Source organism: Arachis duranensis, chromosome 3 (genome assembly GCF_000817695.3).
Source record: "Arachis duranensis cultivar V14167 chromosome 3, aradu.V14167.gnm2.J7QH, whole genome shotgun sequence".
NCBI classification, from domain to species: domain Eukaryota; kingdom Viridiplantae; phylum Streptophyta; class Magnoliopsida; order Fabales; family Fabaceae; genus Arachis; species Arachis duranensis.
Genome location: NC_029774.3, coordinates 125,612,135 through 125,619,536, shown reverse-complemented (window position 1 = coordinate 125,619,536; position 7,402 = coordinate 125,612,135).

Below are 7,402 nucleotides of genomic sequence, written 5' to 3'. Positions count from 1 at the left end.
AAAATTAAACTCAACAGATTATATTTAAAAAAATATTAAATGATCAATATTTTTTTATTATTATTAACTAATATTTTTGAACTACTAACATCTATTCTTATTTTATTAGTGTTTAAAATATAGTATTTAAAGTTTAAAATTAATTAAATATTAATAAAAATAATAAATTTTATTAGTAACGTAAGTTGTATTATTTTAAAACTACAATTAATTAATTTAGTCTCAAATCTATCATCTTTTGGAGTGTTAGAATTAGTTTCTAAAACGTAGACTACTAAAATATATTCAAAAAATATGGCCAATATAGATAAACAAAAAAATCAAAATAACAAATTAAAGGTGTACTTGTAAAACTTAAAAAAAATACCAATTATGAAGTGGTAGTTTCATTTTTTGATAGAAAAAAAAAACTAATAAGATGATAATATAAATGCTTATGTGAATGTAAAATGATATTCTAACTAGCTATATGTGACAAGATTTCATGGGGATTTTAAAATGTATTATTATTTATTTTTCAAAGAAAGATTTGGCATTGTGCTTGTTTTGTCCGATTATATAATTAGTCACAATATTAATTTTTAAATTTACGCCGTTATCATGATCTTTGACGCATTCTAACGCTGTTGTGTTTACATTCAAACTTACTTAATCTGTGGAGTTAAGACAAACAATGTATTTAATAAACATGTTGGAAGAGAAAAAATGCGTTTAAATTTTTTAAAAATTTCAATTTTTAGTTTAGCAAATTATTTATTCATAAACGCAGAAATGATTTTGTATTCAAAATGACGTTTACAAGAAGGAACAATTTTAAACTTCTGCGTTTTACCAACGGACTTTTAACTATCAATACTCAATCTTTATTTATTTTTCACTAATTTTATCCTTTATACATATTATTGTATTATTTATAAAATTTTTATTTATATGAACTATTTTTTTCTATTATTTATTATTTTTATTATTTATTATTTATTTGTTTGACATTATACACTTTTATAATTGTGAATTTTTTTATATTATTTTTATTATCTTTTTATAATATGATTTATTGATCCTATTAGATAAAGTAAATTAATATTATTAATGATATAAAATATTTATTGAGTTAAAAAATTAACTAAATTAATTTGATAATGACAAACATTATTTTTAGTAGGCTAAACACTCAATTAATTCTTAATTGTGCTTAATAAAGTGTTGCAGGACAAAGAAAGAATGTTGCAGCAGCCCAATAGGAAGAAAAATCAAATAAAAAACAAAGTGGGCTATAAAGCACTAAAAGCCCAAGGTTGTTAAGCAATAGAATTAGTTGGGCTGAATGAAAACATATCTAACCCAAGTCCAAGTTGACTCCATCAAGCTTCTCATCTAAGATTGAAGATTTTCCTCTCTCTACTTGCTTCGATTAGCATCAGAAGGAAAGAGAAAGAGAGAGCTTTGCTCTTCTTGTTCTTTCATCAGAAAAGAAAGAGAGAGAAAGGTAAATCACAAAAAGCTAATGTCTAATCACCCTAATCAAAGCAAGCTAAGCTATGTCAGAGATGGCCATGCCATGACTCACATCCTAAAAAAAGGGGGTTAGCTACAAAGAAGAAAGAAGAAAAATTCAGAAGTTAGGGCAAAATTAAATCTTAAACAAATCAGAAAGATCTTTCCATTATTAGTACCCCAAAGTAACTTGTTGAAACTTCCTTTCTCCTCATACCCATTTCTGGTAAAATAAAGAAAATGGATGTTATGGAGTTTTGCTGTGGATCAACGGTCAAGAAAAAAATTTTGAGGCAAAGCAAAAATAAATGGTTCAAATACTTGAAGATATTGGAAAAAGGATGAAAGAGAAGATGAAAGGTGTGAATGCATGAAATCTGAAATTTCTGCTACAATCTCATCTCTTTCTTCTGCGTAGCTGTTGCTCTGTTTTTGTGAGAAAAAGAAGTCAACTCTGTGAAGCAAGCCTGTGGTGTGAAAAATTGAAATCATACAAATAGGAAATCACTTCAGTTTGAAGCCAAAGAGAGATAACCAGTGTTCTTGTGGTATATGTTCTGAAAGGTGCTCCCTGAAGAAATTCATTTACTTGGACAGTGTTTTTTTTCAAAGAAGCATTCTGCCAAAAATGAAGAGCTAAATCAAAGACATGCAGATCTAGTTTATCATATAGCATAGAGGCTGTTGAAGAGTCAATCTCCTTCATGTTTTACAGATTGTAATTTACTTTTTAATATTTATCTTTCTGTAATTTCTTGAGTGAAAAGGCATATTGAGAGAGCTCAAGTAAAAGCCAATGAGTGAAAAGAGGCTGAGTGAAACACTTGAGAGAAAAGTCTAGAGTTATTTTAGATTTCTTTAGGTAAGTCTGTGTCTTGTATCTAGTACCTGTGAGGTATCCCTTTCTTAGTTGGGTTAGCACTAAGAGTGAAGAGTTAGGTATTAGCATAACCAATGTTAAGTTAGGTTAGAACTTGAGTGTGAAAGGATTGTGTCAATCCTATGGAATTGGTGTATATAATACTTTAAATATAGTGGAAATTCAACCACTGTTGTGGTGGAGACTGGACGTAGGTTGCATAGCACAATGCAACCGAACCAGGATACATGATGGTGTTAGCTTTTCTCTTCCTTGCTCTGTCCTATTTTCTGATATTCATGAGACAAAAATTAATTGTCTCATAAAGTTTCTGCTGCTGAGTTCAAACAGTTTTAGATTGAAAGTTTGTTTTAAAGGGTAAAGTTCAGTAACATAGAAGAAGGCCATAGATTCAACCCTCCCTTCTCTAAGCCTTCTACCACCTTCAATTAGTATCAGAGCTAAGGTCTCAAGAATCAAGCTTAACAGCTTGGAGCAAAGATCCAATGACGAACAACTTGGGTACAACCACAGTTTCCTACACCCTCACTGAAGGCCAGTCAAACAACAGGCCTCCTTTCTTCAATGGAAAGAACTATGCCTACTGGAAAGAGAGGATGAGGATCTTCATCCAATCCATTGACTACAACATATGGAAGATTGTTGTGAGTGGTCTCAAGATCCTAACAAAAACAAGTGCTGATGGAGTGGTGACTCCAAAAGAAGAAGTTGAATGGAATGAAGACGATAAGAAGAAGATGGAGCTGAATGCTAAAGCAATCAACCTTCTTCACTGTGCTATCAACTTTGAAGAGTACCGAAAGGTGTCTAGATGCAAGACAGCCAAAGAAATCTAGAAAAAACTCCAGATTACACATGAAGGCACTAAACAGGTCAAAGAAACGATGATTGATATACTGCGAAAAGAGTACGAGATATTTAATATGAAGGATGGAGAAAGCATTGATGAAGTGTTTGAGAGATTCTCAATCATAATCAACAATCTTGATGCTATGGGTACAAACTACTCATAACAAACCCTAGTGAGAAAACTCCTTAGAAGCCTTACAAAAGAATGAAAAACCACTGCCACTGTTCTAGTCGAGAGCAATAACCTAAGCCCTATAACCTATGATGAACTAAGAGAAAAACTCCTTGCCTATGAAACCACACACTCAAATCCGGACTCAAAGAAAAAGGAATAGACCTCAAGTCAAAAATAGAACCAAAAAGAAAGTGAGTCTAGTGATGGTATTTCAGATGATGATCTTATATTTTTTGTTGGGAGATTTAGAAGGATGATGAAGAACAAGGTCAAGTACAAGGGTTCAAGCTCAAAGGAACACAAGATGGACTTGAGCAAGGTGATGTGTCATCGTTGCAAGGAGGCTGGACATTTCAAGCTAAACTGTCCAAAGTTCAAGAAGAACGACAAAGTAAAGAAAGAAAGGAAAAGAGTGCTCATGGCAGCTTGAGAGGATCTTGAGAACGACTCTAATGAAGAAGAAGACTCTGAAGGTGAAGATAAAGATTTCTTCATGGCTGAAAACAATAATCTTAATGAGGTAAATTACTATAACTTGTCTATAGATGATTTACATGCCATTATTGATGATCTCACTTTAAACACCTCAAAACTGTTAGATAAGTACAATGAGTGCAGATCTAAAAAAATGTGTTAAAAGCTGAAAATAATTTTTTAAAAGAAAAAGTGAAGTAAACTGAATGTGCTTTGGACATTATTGAAGAAAACAGATTTCTAAAATTTAAACTCAAAAAATTAAAAAGAAAGCACATTGTGGATCCTTCTCAAGAGCTAATTGCTGAAAATAAAAGATTAAATGATATGATTAAAAGGCTGAATGGTGACTTAGCAAAATTTACTCAAAGTTCTGGTAACTTGGACAAATTACTTGCAAGTCAAAGACCATTGTTTGAAAAATCTGGTTTAGGTTATATAACCAAGGAAAGTGCAGTTTTTAATGATTTCTCTATGAAATTTGTGGCTTCTTCATCAAATACTAAATCCACATTCAACAAATCTGGTATTGGACATGTTTCCACATTTGAGTAGAAATTTGATGAAGTTTACACAAGTGAAACTAAGCCTTCACCAAGAACTGAACCTACTTCAAATAGACCAGGTTTGAGGTTCAATTCGAAAAATGAGGTTGCTTTCAAGAAACCACTTTTTTACAACAAAACTTCATATTCGAAGAGTCCAAAAGTTTTCAAAAAAGCTGGTGAAAATGCTTATATAAAGAGGAACAATTATAACCAAAATTAGTTTGTCAAAAGAAATGCACCTCTTCCAAAAATAAAAAAATTTCAGCCCTTTAATCATTTCCAGCATGGCAGCTCATCTCAATTTTAGAAACATGCATCTGGAAATCATTGTACTAATTACAAAAAATTTGGTCACTCATATTCACAATGCTTCATTGAAAAAAGAATTGTAGGAAACCAAATTTACAATGTTGTATGTGATTTCAATGCACTTGGGAAACTAAGATGAATTAACTTCAAAGGATCCAAATTAATTTGGATACCTAAGATTACTTGAAGTTCTTAATGCAGATTTTTCTAGCATCCAAGAACAAAAAGGATATGTGGTACTTGGATAGTGTATGCTCAAGGCACATGACTGGAAGGTCAACTTACTTCATTAAACTAAACAAGTATGATGGAGGTTTTGTAACCTTTGGAGATGATGGTAAAGGTAAAATAGTTGCTGTTGGAAAAGTAGGTAATGAACACTCTATTTTCATTGATGATGTATTTTTGGTATGTGGATTGAAGTACAATCTTTTGAGTATAAGTCAGCTATGTGATTTAGGATATTTAGTGACTTTCAAAAGACTTGAATGCTGTATTATAAATGAAAAGACTAATGAAGTGCTTTTTATTGCCAAGCGTTTTAATAATGTGTATGGACTTACCCTTGATGAACTAAAGGATCAAAATGTAGCTTGCTTTTATTCTAAAGAATCTGAAAAGTGGCTATGGCACAAGAGATTGGGCCATGAAAGCATGTTTCAAATAAACAAACCTGTAAAGAAAAGGTTAGTAAGAGGTCTTCCTTTGATAAGGTTTGACAAAGACATCACTTGTGATGCTTGCCAAATGGGAAAACAAACAAAAATTTCATTTAAACCAAAGGAAGACATCTCTACTAAAAGGCCACTTGAGTTGCTACACATTGATTTATTTAGTCCAACAAGAACTCAAAGCCTAGGTGATAAACATTATGGTTTAGTGATTGTGGATGACTATTCTATATTTGGTTGGGTTTTATTTCTTGCACACAAAAATGAATCTTTTTCGGCCTTTGAAATCTTTTGCAAGAAAATTCAAAATGAAAAGGATTTAAAGATCTCTTCTATAAGAAGTGATCATGGAACCGAATTTGAAAATAATTTATTTGAATCCTTTTGTGAGGAATTTGGAATATCTCACAACTTCTCTTGTCCAAGAACACCACAACAAAATGGTGTTGTGGAAAGAAGAAATAGAAGTATTCAATAAATAACAAGAGCTATGCTTTGTTAGAGCAATGTTCCAAAATTCCTTTGGGCTGAAGCGATTAACACAGCTTGCCACATTTTGAATAGAACTATCATAAGAAAATTTTTGAAGAAAACCCTTTATGAACTTTGGAAAGGTTACCCACCAAACTTGGATTACATGCACATCTTTGGATGCAAATGTTTTATTCTTAATAACAAAGATAATTTAGGAAAATTTGATCCAAAGGCGTATGAGTGCTTATTTGTAGGATATTCCACAACTAGTAAAGCATATAGAGTTTATCATCAAGATGCTAGGATTATTGAGGAGTCCATACATGTTACATTTTGTGATACTAACTTGGTTCAAAGTATTTTGGAAGATTGTGATGCAGAGAATCAAGCTCAAAAGGACGATAAGACTGCACAAAATTATGAAAATAAAAATTCTGGACAAGCTGAACTAGAAACTGCAGCTGCTAAAAATCAATCAAGAGACAATTCCATTTTATCTCATGAATCTGAAGGAAATCCTGAAATCAGCAGCTCTCTGAATCCCTTGGTGACTGAATCTACCTCCAAGTCCACCAGATCTTGGGAATGGAGATTCTTGAAGAATTATCCTGAGAAATTTGTTATTGGGGACTTCTTTCATGGGGTTAAAACTCGGTCTTCAACTAGAAAGGCAATTGAAGGAACAAACATTGCCCTTCTCTCTCAAATGGAGCCTCAAAATATTAAGGAAGCCCTTGATGACCTTTCTTGGGTAAAGGCAATGGAGGATGAGCTTCTTGAATTTGAGAAGAACCAAGTGTGGACATTGGTTCCAAGGCCAATTGGAAAGAAAGTAACCGGCACCAAGTGGATATTTCAGAACAAGCTAGAAAAGGATGGTAGTATTGTAAGAAACAAAGCAAGGCTAGTGGCACAAGGATATGACCAAGAAGAAGGAATAGACTTTGATGAATCCTTTGCTCTTGTTGCCCGAATAGAAGCCATAAGACTTCTCTTAGACTATGCTACCTTTTGTGGTTTTAAATTATATCAAATAGATGTGAAATGTGCATTTTTAAATAGTGTGATAGATAGGGAAGTGTATGTGGAGCAGCCACCAGGTTTTGAAAATAAAGAATTTTTCAACCATGTTTTCAAATTATCAAAAGCTCTCTATGGTTTGAGACAAGCTCTTAGAGGTTGGTATGAGAGACTAAACACTTTTCTTTTGAAAAATGGTTTTTAAAGAGGCACTATAGACACTACTCTCTTTATAAAAAATTCTAATGATTCTTTCATTCTAGTCCAAATATATGTTGATGACATTATTTTTGGATCAATCAACGAATCCCTTTGTACTAAATTTGGAAAACTCATGACAAGTGAATTTGACATGAGTATAATGGGTGAACTTAAATTTTTTCTTGGGCTACAAATTAAACAAACTGAAAATGGTATTTTCATTCATCAAGAGAAGTATGCCAAGGAACTAGTTAAGAAATTTGGTATGGAAAATGCCAAACCCATGGGAACTCCCATGCACCCTAAC